Here is a 14,544-nt window from a genome sequence, read left to right on the forward strand (position 1 = left end):
ATCATAAAAGATTTAATTAAAAAAAATTGAACGTTGAAAGAAAATGAACGTTGCCACCCAACGTTCCAAAAATCAAGCTCACAATTTAATGTTTTTAAACCACACATTAACTTTTGCAATAATATAATATTAATATATTATAACAAATAATACTTTTGGATGCATGAAAAAACAAAGTAAATGAAACACATGTGTATTAACATCACAAAATATAAAAATTCAGTTTATTACATATAATCTTAACAAAAGATTTAATTCTCCATAATATAGAATCTAAGGTTTACAAATTGAAGAAATAAAGAAAAAATTGAAACTATAAAAAAGATGAAAGCCCTTTTCCAAAGCACTTAGCACCTACTCCAAGCTTTAGTCACACATCTTCTTCACATTTCCACCTCTAATCTACAACACATCTTCCTCTTCAATCCCAAAAGAGATAAAACAACCATGGATGAAGGAAAAAACTCAAGGAGGAGAAGGAGGTCTTCCGAGCACTCCAAAAATTTCCAAGGCCTCTTCCAAGCATCCAAGATGAAGAGAAGTCATGAAAATGAGGAATGAATCAAAACCCTCAAGAGAAACATGATTAAATACCCATTTTGACATGTCACTTTCACACCGCCCAATGCCAGCTATACGAGACCAGGTGGCACTTGATGCTAGTTTCCACCTCCAATGTCATTTCTATAGCATTAGGTGGCGCCCAACGCCAGTTTCCACTACCTAATAGTGGCTTTGACTAGTGCAGCGAAGGGAAATGACAACAGTTGTTTTTTTAATATACGCTTCGATTTTAGAACCGCGACATATACAGGAGAGGTAAAAAGGTTTGACACTTTAGGCCGCGGTTCCAACCGCGATAATACCGTGAAGGCTAGTGCCTCGGTTCTTTAGAAACCAAAGTAGTAAAGAAGAGAAAAAGGGGGGGGGGGGGAGGGGTTATTACCTCGGTTGAACCGAGGTAATAACGTAGGGATATGACAACGATTCTTGCTTGAACTGCGGTCAAAACCCTGTTTTTTTTTTTTAAAAAAAATTCATGTAACCTTTGGCCTCAGTTTTTCCACAACCGAGGCCTATTCTCCTGCAATTTTTTTTAATGGCAGGTTTGTTTTTGTGATATCCACTATCACAAAAACAGACCTGCATAACAAACAATATCATAACAACACAGATTCAACAGATTCAACATAATAGTCAATATTTACAGTTGACTTCTTGGATGTTTTCCCAAATACATGATGTATTTTATTAACTTTTTCAATAATTTGAAGGTCAGTAAGTGGATTTGGTGCTTCGTCCCTCTCTTGATATTGATAATGTTGAATTTTACCTATATTTCTTTTATGAATAAGTAAACAAAATCAGCTCTTTCTTAGCTTTACACCTTCTTTATGCCCCATTTCATTGTGTTTCTAAGTAGTTACATCTTGAGTTGTATTAATTTATTTTCATCACTAATCCCTACTTTTTACTTCGAGATCACTCACATGAAGCTTGTGTGCCAATCCAAAGAATCAAAGAACCACAGAAGCAAGAAGCAGTGTGAAAAGAAGAACATTGAACATAAATGATGTGGCTGGGATGTAGCTGGGGTGCAGTTGAGCCTCATTCATCTCGACTTGTTGCCGCTGGGGTGCAGCGCTGGGGTGCAGCGGGAGTGCAGCTGAGCGCCTGCTCTCTGGACTACTGCTGCTGGGGTTCAGTTGGAGTGCAATTGAGCGCTTTGTTACTGGAATGCTGCTGCTGGGGTGAAGCTGAGCGGTGGCGATGCTGATGTGGCAAATTTGGTCTATTTAGGGCTGAAACTCGAAGGGATTTGGGTCTTTTGGCACCTAGACACAATTTCTCTCTTTTGGAGCACTTAGAGGTGAGCTAGGAGATGTGGAAACAATCCATCTTCTTCCTTGGGTCTTCTTCCTTCTTCCATTTTCACCATTGTTGTAAGCTCAAGCTCTTCATTCATGGAGAACTAATTTCATTGTTGTTAGGGGATTGATGTAACCACTGAAATCTTATGTAAACTACTTTGTTTTGAATGAATATATGCCTCTTTCATTGATTGTGAGTGTTTAATTTCTTTTCTTAATGATTGTTGTGAAGTAGCTTAATATTGGGAAATGTTGGGTAAATCTGGACTTGGATTAAACACTTAAAGGAAATAGTATCTAGGGATAGAACTAGGACCTTTGGTTGTCTTAAATCTAAATTCTTAATGCGAAAATAATTGTTAGATCTTCCAAAGGATTGGAGTCTAATAAAGAAGTCTAGGCTCTCTCTACCAAGGGATTGAGTTTGAGTAATTTAGTAGATTGACATTGACATATTAATGAAGAGGAAGTGATTTTCTTTACAAAAGAGTGAAGTAGGTGAAATCATACCCCCATCAATACCATTCCATATCATTTCAAATCTTCTCATTTCCAAGTGTTTGAGTATCAAAGATCACTTTTATCATTTATGTTGCATGTTTACTTTAGTTGCACTAAAACCCAAATTATGAAGCATTCTTTAGTGTGAGTTAGTTGGAAATTATATGATTGTTTGGTGACACAAGTCTCTTGGGAAATGATATCTGGTCTTACCAATTTTATTCCTTGAAACGATTTGGTATACTTGCCAAAGTCTCAACAGATATCCATTGAATGCTTTTTTTAACCTTCGATATGGATGATTACATTTTAGAAATCTCCGATGACGCAGATACACCGTCTTTTTTCCGTGTTACAATTAATGAGTTGCAGTGTTTTCTTCACATATAGGACATGCTTTATGACCCTTGACACTGTATCCTGACAAATTACCATAAGTTGGAAAGTCATTAATGGTGCAAAATACCATTGCACGCATCACAAAAGTTTCAGAAGCGAATGCATCAAATATTTCAACCCCATCAACCCACAATAACTTCAAGTCTTCAACTAGTGGGCTTAGATAAACATCTATGTCATTTTCAGGATGCTTTGGACCGGATATCATCATAGACAACATCATGTACTTCTTCATGCACAATGCAGGAGATAAGTTGTAAATTATCAATATAACTGGCCAACAACTGTGATTGGTACTTGATTACCAAATGGGTTCATTCCATAAGTGGCTAAACCACGCCTAAGATTTCTACACTCTTTACCAAATTGGGGGAATTGTTGATCAATATTTTACCATTGCTTTGAATCAGCTGGATGACGAAGCAGCCCGTCAATTTTTCTCTCATCTGCATGCCATCTAAGGTTTTTATCATCTTTGGGATTCACAAACAAACGCTTAAGTCTAGGCACAATTGGAAGGTACCAAACTACTTTGGCTTAAATGCTTACTTCGTCCTCATGTTAAGAGGTGAATTTTTGTTTAATATCATATGTTATCACACCCATCCACATCTATGCCAACCTTTGGATTGAATGGCCCGGGAATGAGACATGTAAGGTTTAGACATGCAGATTTCTGGAGGAAGATTGTAAGGGGTGACTATAATTGGCCAACATGAATATGGTATATTTGATGCTTGTACATATGTGTTAAAGCCGTCAGAGCATAAACCGAGTCGTACATTGTGTGGCTTGATACAAAACTCAAGATATACTCTGTCAAAGTGCTTCCAAGCCTCTCCATCGCATGGATGACGCAAAACATCATTCGTCGACATGTTCTTATAGTGCCATGTCATTTGTCCTGCAGTTTGTATTCAGGCATACATTCTTTGTAGTCTGAGAATTAATGGAAAATAAAACATTAATTTCACAAGAACTTGTTTTGTAGTAGTTGTTCCCGTCTTACGTGGTTGATATCTTGGTTTTCCACAAAATTTGCATTTAAGCAATGTGATATCATTCTTACCATATTCATTATCATAGAAGAGCATGCGACCATCCACGCAACAATCAATCCTCTGCGATTGTAATCCCCACTTTGATACACACTTTTTGGCATCGTAGTATGTTTTAGGCAAACCTGATTTGATGGGTGTTGCATCCCTAATCATTTTTGCAATAAAATCTATGCATTGGTTAGGAATATTCCAATTCGACTTGCAAGAAAATAGCCTGACACACATTGATAATTTCGAGTCTGATGCTCCTTCATACAACTGCTGGTTTACATCCAACAAAAGATTATAAAACCTTTGTGTTTCTTCATTCAGAGCCTCTTCAATGTTATTTGAAGTAGATGTTTGACACGACTCATTTTCCCTAAGAGCATCATGCACCATGTCTTCCATTGTCATAAATTGGTTAATTTGACCACCTTTTGTCTACACACCCATCAAACTTTCATGATTTTGTACATCATCTTCTGGCATTCTTTCCCCTTGATCCTCCCAAATGAAATAATTAGGCTTGAAATCGTTCTTGTAGAGGTGAACCTTCACAACTCTTTCGTGCAGAATCTTTGTACAATCGCACTTTAAACATGGACATCGAAGACCCTCATCTCTACGATAACGTTCTTATTCACAAGCTTTACTTATAAACTCCTCAACACCCAATACAAAAGACTCTTTCAAAGCAACTCTTCCTCTATAATACCTATCGTACATCCATGAACGATTTGGTGGAGCATGATCCATGTTATGTACATAAATCGATTACAAAACAATTAGCCAATGGTTAATACACATCTCTATATTATGACACGTTCCCTATCAAATGGCTTCCTAAAGAATAACCTAAATTAATTTAGGTCATCTTCTCTCTATCATACAATGTTTTTCTACATGTCTCTATGATAATGCTAAATTATACCATATTTTAAGCATCATTTTAATGGCAAAATCAACTCCTTTCTTACTTATAACTTGCTTAATCCTCTTGTTTTGTCTTATTTTCTAAATAATTGTGTTTTTGGCTACTTTGATGTACTTTCATCAATAATCCCTTATTTTGTAGCTAAAAATGAGCTTGGAAGACTCTCCAACAATGTCTAAGGCTGAACCAACCACTAGAAGCAATACAAGCCAATCAAAGTCCTTGTGATGTAATTTGCTTGTAAATGTGTTTGAAATTGTTGAAACGAAAGACAAAGTTGATTTGTGTAACATTGTGATAGTTGAGAGTTAGACACACATCCTTATACACCATTGTGCTTGAGTGAAACACTTTCCTTGGTGAGGATTGGTTCCATGCACTCATTGAAAACAACTTGCCATGTTTGTTGATCTATCATTTGCATCTATCTTGTGATTTTTAATTTGTGAGCACCATAATTGAAGTTTAGCTTCCTAAGACTATATTGTCTCTTGAATGTGATTTATAAGTTGAGCAAGCATGATTGATTTTGTTTATTTGATTGAAACTATGCTTGAGTTGCTAGACCATTGTGATTGAATTGTTTGCTAAGAGAAGTACTTTTGCTTGAGGACAAGCAAAGTTGTAAGTTTGGGGGTATTTTGATAATGCTAAATTATACCATATTTTAAGCATCATTTTAATGGCAAAATCAACTCCTTTCTTACTTATAACTTGCTTAATCCTCTTGTTTTGTCTTATTTTCTAAATAATTGTGTTTTTGGCTACTTTAATGTACTTTCATCAATAATCCCTTATTTTGTAGCTAAAAATGAGCTTGGAAGACTCTCCAACAATGTCTAAGGCTGAACCAACCACTAGAAGCAAGCAGATCTGCAGAAAAAGTGAAAATGATGCAGTGCTGAAAAGTCAGGCCCGGGCCCCCCCTGGCTGAGGGGCGCCCAAGCGCGACTGCACCAGGGTCAGTTTCTGCACAGAAAAGTGACCAGGTGCCAGTTTTGTGTGCTGGTCACGCCCGGACGTGAAAAAGGGGCGCCCGGGCGCGACTTTTTGCGAGAAGCTTGCGCCCGGGCGTGAGAAATGGGGCGCCCAAGCGCGACTTTTTCCGAGAGGCTCGCGCCCGGGCGCGACTGAGAGGGCGCCCGGGCGCGACTTTTGCTGATGTCTCAGATCCAGCTTATTTAACCCAGAAACGCGAAGGGGTTTGGGTCTTTGGTCATTTGGAGGCGCGATTTCACTCAGAGGAGAGCTTGGAGGACTGCTAGGGTTCGTGGGAACACTCCCTTCTTCCTCTTGGGTTCTTCATCTTCTTCCATGGTCATCTTGTAAGCTTTAGGGTTCTCCATGGAAATGGAGAACCAAACCCATCTTTGTTGGGATTAGTTGTAACCTTTGAATTCTTGTGTAATTGTTGAATGATTTGAATATATATATGCCTTTTCTATCAATTGCTAGTATTCTTGTTTCCTATCTTAAAGCTTGCATGTAATGGGAACGTTCATGGCTTGATTTTGGGGTTTTATGGATTATGGGAACGTAAGATGAAACCTGGAACTAAAATAGGAGTCCTTGTGGGTCATTGATTCTAGGAATGGAAGATGATTCACATGTTGTCTTAGATCCTAGCTCTTTAATGCGGGTTTTGCTTGTTAGATTGCCAAGGAATTGGGGTTTGATAAGGAAAACCTAGGCTCTTTCACCTAAGGAATTAGGGCTAGAGTGTTTTAGTGGATTGACTTTAGTAAATTGATAGAGAGGAGATAAAATTGGTTATACACAAGAGTGCATTGGTGAAAACCAGCCTTAACAATGTCATTTCATAGCATTTCTAGTCTTTTCCATTTCCAAGTGTCTTCAATACCAAAGTCCAACCTTGTAATTATATATGAATTTACATTCCTGCACTTGTTCTGTATATTGATGTTATGTTATTGAGTCTATATGAGTTGTTAATCGCACAATTCTCTAGTATTACGAGTCTCTTGGGAAAACGATATCAGGTCTTACCGGTTTATTACTTGAACGATTCGGTGCACTTGCCGAAATCGAGCCCAACAAGTATTTTTTGAGCTAACAAGTTTTTGGCGCCGTTGCCGGGGACTCGTGTCAATACTAGACTTTTGTGAGGTTTCTAACTTATGTAGACTTGATTTTGTATATAGAACTAACTCTTTTGTTGTAAATAGATTTTCACTTTTATTTGGACTAATTTGTGGCTTTAGCCTAGTTGTGTCTAAGTGTATGCAGGGAGATGTTCATACAAGGAGGACTGCAGCCTCAAAAGTTTTTAGTGTCGTTGTCAAGGATTTGGGGATTGAACCCGAGTCCTAGCAACGACTAACAAGTTAAATTGGGCCTCATCACTCTATCTTACAATTTTTTTTGTACATGTAAATCACTATGTACAATATTGTTTTAAGCTTTGAATATATAAGGATATTGGCCAACCTACAACGTTGTTTTAAAGCTCATATGTTGAGCTAAAACTTTAACTACAACCAAACATAGTTAAAGAAAAAACAAATTATGCTACACAATGGTTGATGTGTTTAATTGTTTTGCTAAAAAATTTTAATACAAAAAATCAATATTTAAATAACTAAATAACCCTCCTAATATTTTAGGTACAGTTGTATAAGCCTACATTTGCATAAGTACAATTATTTATTGGTTCAGGTCTTACTATGACCTTTGGTTGATTGTCAAAAGAACCTTGTTGTATACTGGATTACAGGTACCAAGTGCAACTGCAAAAGAGATAACATCACATTGCTAATAAAATGGACCAGTAGCGATAGAGGTGTACAAGAGTACAATATAATAGAGATGATGAAGAAGAAGTAACAGTAACTACATGGCTATAAAACCATGAGAGGTTTAAGACATCAATGTAATTGAAATAACTCTTTTCTTTTTAAATAAACATAGTTGGACGTGTCCTTTTGTATATCTTTTGCTTGATAAATCCGAACTTAAATACAAAACTAATAAAATTTAAATAGATATTTTATGAAGGGGGATATCTTTATTAATGTTCATATTAAGAATTAAGAAAAGTTACATGATAAATTTTTCGAACCAAGTATGACTCAAACCTACTATTAGAAGTCAACACTTATCCTAATAGTTGTGAGTCATTACAAAATTACTTGCAAATGCTAGAGATCTCTTAATTCATTAGTAATACACTGAAGATGGTGTATGTATCAATTGAAAACAACTATCAGAACTAGCTATGAAGGTTGAATTGATCTCAAACCTAAATTCCATGAGTGCCAACAGAACACAGACTATCATGTTCTAAAAACCCTTCCTTGTTAGTGACAATAGAGGACAAATAAGATTCCAACAAAAAATACAACGTTAAGCAAATGGAATAATCTAAAAATTGTTTTCGTGTCATTGGTGATTGAATTTGTTTGTAAATCTAAGCATATATAGAAACAAAGAAAATAACAGGCTTCAAAGATAGATTATTTATAAAAACAAGACAATGAATTTATTCAGTTGTCACAAAGCCAATAAGTACTATAATAATTTTATTCAGCCTTTAGTCTATCTGTGTCAGGTAAAATTTAAGCTTAGTTCACAACAAACCAGAAAAAAGAAGGCATACATAAATTACTTAAACAAAATAAAGATAACAATCTTTAAGATACATGCTCATGTATGATAGTTAGTTTTTAATTATGTATAAACCTATAACATTATTTTTAATCTTGACTGGAGTTTTGTTTATATTTGATTTCTAGCATGTTTTACCTGTACAGGCTTTGGACAAAATTCGATTTGAGAGCCTTATTGACAAGAGCAAGCTTGATGCTCAGCCAGAGTTGTTCATCCACATTATTCTTGACAAGACGAACAACACATTCACTATCATTGATAGTGGTGTTGGCATGACTAAGGCTGGTAAGGGCATGAAAGGGAATGCAATTTGGGAGAATCCCTAATAGTTTGTTCATCTAACTTATATTCAAGTAAGGGTAGATGCATGTGAAACTAACACCAACTTGACCTATGAGAGATGAAGCATTAATTATGGTGAGGTTGTGCCTAAGGAAGCCCCTAATTAGGCTACATAACAGAAGCATAAATATTAAGAATGTGCGTGTTGGAGATAATTGATTTTAGTTATTCAAAACAAGGTTTCAACTGAAGTGGAATTTTTGGATTGGTTGTGTTTGGTGGTCATTGTGACGTCCCTTACAATCAATGACAAACCCTTTTACTATATGTATTCTAGGATAAAAACAATATTATCTCTTAAAAGTAATATACCATGCATTATATTAGCTCATTTAATAGTTAAAGTTAAATTTTCTTTGATCAAATTAATCCTTAGCAATTACAATTTAAGAATGACTCAACGCGTTTGGAAATCAATAATGTAACAAACAAGAGTCTATAACTGACTATTATATTTATTCGTAGCTATGAGAAAATGTCCATTCTCTAAATGTTCCATCATTCACCTTCAACCTTCTCATATTAAATAGTTTTAGTAGCATAAAACATATTCTTCAAGATCAAGAGTAAATATCGAACTCTATAAAATTTATTCCCCCATGTTACATCTTAAAAATGTGAAAGTAATAATTTCATCCCAATGACTATTCCATTTCACACATTAGTGCTTAAAATAAGTACACCAAAAAAGAACTAATGCATAACTAAATTTAAGACATAAACTGCACAATAATGCATAATGAGCACAAGGGCCATAAAGTTTAGTCTTTGAAGGAGTTTGAAAGGGATCGGGTCATGTGACATAATGTCATCCTAGTACAGATCAAACACAACTAGAATATTTGACACAATTTCTGCCCACAACACAAGTACAAAACAAATTTGAAGCATGAGAACAACCACTTGATTAAGGGTCAACCAATCTATACCTCTAATTCATCAAACTACCATAATGGCATTCGAAAAACTAATCTCAAGGTTTCTTAGATTACAATTCTTTTTGGGATAACTAAATATTCAATATTATAAAACAAATCAATATTAATCAAGAGTTGTCTAAATGATTTCTCTAGCATCAAACTCTCTTAACACTATGCCACACTATGCCAGAAGCTTGGTCAAAAACACAAGTCAGAGCATAAATATTTACGAAAAAAAAGTATTTCTTATATTCGATCACTTTGGTCCATTTATCCAGGGCTCATGAACAATAATATAATGGAAAAGACATTTTAACAAAGAAAACTCAAACCGCTTATAAATCCTCCACAGTAGCAAATCAAATGTAACCATTTCTAATCATGAAGAACATCATAAGCAAATCACAGGATGTACAACTCATTAAATACCGAATAAAATAGAACATATAACCACAGTTTTGCCGAAAGCACATATTACTGAACATATGTTAGTGGAGACCTAAGAAATCAGACCACAGACAGGACAAGCACACCATACACACATGGAACAAACAAAACAAGAGAGGGGAAAAGTCACCAACAAACATACCTTGCTTCGATTGATCTTTTGCTTGACTCTACAACACTTAAGCCTTCCCAATGAAGTATCCCAGATTGCTCAACCACTTTAGGACTTGTATGGACGTCACAAAAAAATGAGATTAGGGTTTCATAAATTAACGTATTTTGCAATTAATTAACATTACTTACAAATTCAAGAACTCTGCAACAACAACCACACTGCCACTATGAGGGTTTCACTACCACACAACGAGGGTTCCAATAGGGACACGACTCTGGTTCGATTGAGGGAAAACGACAGCTACGGTTCCAATGACGGAGGAGAATGGTCCTTCGACTGAATAGAAACACAGAACGAAGAAGAATAGTAGCACAAACAAGAAGGGTCGATAAGGGAGAAGAAGGCTCAGCGAGGTTGACAACACAAGAACGAGTGCGACAAGCTAGGCCTCGAGAATAGTGGTTGCAGTGATTGAGAATGATGGATTGATGTAGTGAGAGGGGTCGAGAAAGAGGCTAGGGCTCGAGAAGGGGGACAAAGTTTGCTCGAGGGAGGGTGGGAGAAAAGTTTGAGAAGAGTCTTCTAATCAGATTATATTATTTACTTTTATTTTTTAATTAATCATTATTTCCATATCCATATGAAATATCAGGGGGTAAATATTTTTTCTACTTACATACGGTCTTACATACAGACATATCCTTGGCAAAGTTCCCGCCAACACGCGCCAATATTACACACCGATATTATATACTGATAATCCGTGTGTAATATTTTTTCCCCATTATATACGGATTATTCCGTATGTAAGTCCATTTCACAGATCTGTATATAATTATCCGTATATAAATGCCAGTTTTCTTGTAGTGATAGGACAGGTTTGAAAAGCCGATGTTTATTAAAAAATTAAAAAAATACTTTTTAAAATAAATTTGGACCAATAGAGAACGCTTATTTGAGAAAGTGATGTTTATTCTCAGTCACCAATAGACAACGCTAATTTAGAAAAACGTTGTCTATTGGTGGTTGAGAATAAACATCATTTTTCAAATAAGCACTATGTATTGTTAGCTACCAATAGATAGCACTTTTTTAAATAAGCGTTGTTTGTTGCTGGCTGAGAATAGAACGCACTTTTTTAAATAAGTTATATCTAGAAAAGCGTTTTCTATTGGTACCTAACAATAGATAATGTTTTTTTAGAAGCTTTGTCTATGTCTATTAACAAACAACGCTCACATAAACAACACTAGGGATGACAACAGGTCGAGTCGAGCACGAGTAGTGTCTACCCGCAATCAGTCCTTCAAAACGAAAATCCAACCTGCACCCTGTCCGCTACCCGCCTAGGTACCCACTTAAAAAATACTCACGAATATTTTAAAACACGTGGGTGTCTGCAAATACCCACAAAATTTTTTAAAAAATATTTTATACATTTTTAAAATAAAATTATAATATATATATATATATATATATAATATAATACAAATTAATTTAAATATAAATTAAAATTTAATTTTTTTTAATTAAATTTTAAAGTGACCCCAATTTGAAGGATCAAAATTACAAGCATAGAGCCCCAAGATCATAAAAAATGCAGGGAAAACCCCAAAACACTACAAGACCAAGAATCCAAAAAATTCTCAAACCACAAAAGAAGATCATAAACTCCAAACTCGCTACAAAGTTAGGAAAAACCCCAATCGCAAGAACCCTAACCCTAAATTACGAGCATCAACAACCTTAAATTTCCAATTTTAAAACTCTCAATCCCGAATAAGAACCTCCAATATTTCGTAACCACCTGCAGAGGAAAAATAAAGAAAACGCAATCCCAAAATCGTGAAGGAGAGGAAATCTCCCTCCTTGCGCAAGCACGAAGGGAAGGAGATAGAGAATAAAGAAGAAGCTTGAAGCTTTTGGGTTTGCTCGCGATAAATGTAAAAGAGAAGAGATTCGGAAAAAAACTCTAAATAAAGTTTTTGAGAGATCAAATAATTAGGCAATTGGGATTTTTAATTAGGGTTAAGTAATTTTTAATTGAAATGTTTTTCCTTTTATTTAAGAGTAATAAAAAATAATTTTAGAAAATATAAATTAAATTATTATTATTATTATTTGCGGGTAATAGGTATTTGCGGGTCGGATAGTATAATACCAATATTCGACCCGTTTAGAAGCGGATATTAAAATATCTGCTACTCATTACCAACGGGTAATAAATATCGACAGGTAGTAACTACCCATCGTGGATTTTATCCGCGGGCGCGATTTTTTTTCCATCCCTAGTGTTGTCTATGTAGAAAAAAAAAACGTTGTGTTTGCACTCTTTTGTAGTAGTGTTTTATGCTCTTTATATCTATAAAAGAGAGTTACTCCCTCCACCACCCTACACTACTCTCTACACCTCCTCATTCCTCTTTTGCCCTTTAGTAATATTTAAATAGATGTGAGTATGCATTAAATTCTTAAACGGATGTCAACATTCGTGCACGGATATCTACATCCGTTGAAGGGCAAATAGATGTCAATATTCGTCCACAACACTCAATCAATTAAGTAAATACTCTCCAGCCATTTGGTGCCTTTGTTGATTTTGGTGCTTTCACATATGGCCTTCTTCATATTTCAATGTTGAGTGATAGCTATGTTAAAGATAGTAGAAAAGTGTAGGGTATTTTCCTCTCACTCTCCTTCTACTACCGTCAATTCAAATCCCCGCCTTCTTTCCACGCTTTCCAATTTCACCGTCAAATCAGATTGATTCGACAGAGGGAAGGTATATTGATGGAAGAGCCTCCAAGGAGAGGCCGATTGAAGCTGCGCAAACACGAACCGGACCTCCTCGAAGCTTCTCCGACAAAGAAATACGCATCAGAATGTAGACGGAGCTCTAGATCGAGAGTTGGCTCGAAGGAAACCGAGAAAAACTCGAAACAGAGAATAAACTCGATAGAAACCCTAAAAGAAGAAGGAGACCTATTCTGGACCGATTGATCGGTGTGAATGGAGGTTTAATCGGTGAAATCGAAGATCAATCGGTGGAAATGTGTTTAAACGGAGTAAAAGAGGATTTAACTGGTCAAATCGAAAGGAAATGGTGAAAACCTAAGGAATAGGTGTTCTAGGGTTTAGGAACTCGAAAAATGGAGAGCAACACGAGATTTGGAGAGGATGATAGGTGAGAAATGAAGGTAGAGGGCAAGTCTGTGAGTGAAGAAGGTTTACCGTGATGATGAACAACTTCAGACACGAAGATCCTCTCGAGAGGAAAATGTTCTCGCGAGAAGACGAAGTGTGAAAATGAGGATGTGCGAGTGAAAAAGAGAAGAGTGATGCGCTGATGATGTGAAAGAGGACGCGTGGCTGCTGAAGGTGTAGGCAGCTTGGAGCACTGATGTGCGTTAGAGGGGACAGCGAAGAATTGGACCAGCGTGAATGAGAGAGAAGCACCATGATAATTGAAGAAAATGAAAATGGAGGGAAATGTGCTTGGAAGGTGGCTAAAGGAGGTCCTTGGACTCTCTAGCCTGACTTTCAAGAGAGAATAATTTCTGATTGAATAAATTCAATTCTCATTAATCTCAAAAGTGACCATTACAAAGAGAGGAGTTGGTATTTATAATAACTCATGCTCCTTGCAAGCTGATACACGTATACAATAAAATGTAAAAATACAAAAAGAAAACACTGAAGAAGGTACGCGAGGCAAGATTCCATCATATATGCTCTTTGCCACCTCCGATGCCTCTGTAGCCGTCTATGACGTTCAACGATCCGCCACTTCTGAAGCTTCCACCGCCTTCTGCAAACACAGGTTCTTATTTGTCATTGACAAGCAGCACCAACAGGCCCACAAATATGTCGTTTCCACAGCCATATGGTATCCCATTAACACCGGTTTGTTCGTCACTGGGTCATACGATCATCACATTAATGTTTGGGATACCAATACCACCCAAGTCACTGTCTTATTTTCGCTTTTAATCAATTTAAATGCAATGAACTTATTTCAATTGCAAATTGGATGTCAACACTGCTACTACTACAACTACACGTAATTTTGTGATAATTTCATTAATAGTTTATATTTAATCGAATCACAGAGTGTATGTATGGAGATTAAACTCTTAATTTAAATTAGTCTGTTCATTAAATTATGTGCAGGGTGAACTTCAAAATACTATTAAAGAAACATAGGATAGTTATATTAAAAATAACGGGGGAGGTGTAAGGTATTTTTGAAATAAAAAAAATACTGAAAAGACGTAGGGAACACTTAAGTGAAGGGAGCAACTCTCCATTAATAAATAAGACCTATTTGTATTTGTATAAGGAAAAG

The 14,544-nt window shown here is 36.0% G+C and overlaps 1 long non-coding RNA gene across 1 annotated transcript; it reads right to left on the reverse strand.

The window, feature by feature from the left end:
* Window positions 1-7,253: 7,253 nt before the first annotated feature.
* LOC108330967 (uncharacterized) lies at window positions 7,254-10,777 on the reverse strand. Its single transcript, XR_001832337.2, has 3 exons — window positions 10,388-10,777; window positions 10,227-10,310; window positions 7,254-7,495 (listed from the first exon to the last, which is right to left on the reverse strand). It is a non-coding gene; the product is annotated as an uncharacterized LOC108330967 (long non-coding RNA).
* Between the last annotated feature and the right edge of the window lie 3,767 nt (window positions 10,778-14,544).

The sequence above is a fragment of the Vigna angularis genome, chromosome 4 (assembly GCF_016808095.1).
Source record: "Vigna angularis cultivar LongXiaoDou No.4 chromosome 4, ASM1680809v1, whole genome shotgun sequence".
NCBI lineage: Eukaryota > Viridiplantae > Streptophyta > Magnoliopsida > Fabales > Fabaceae > Vigna > Vigna angularis.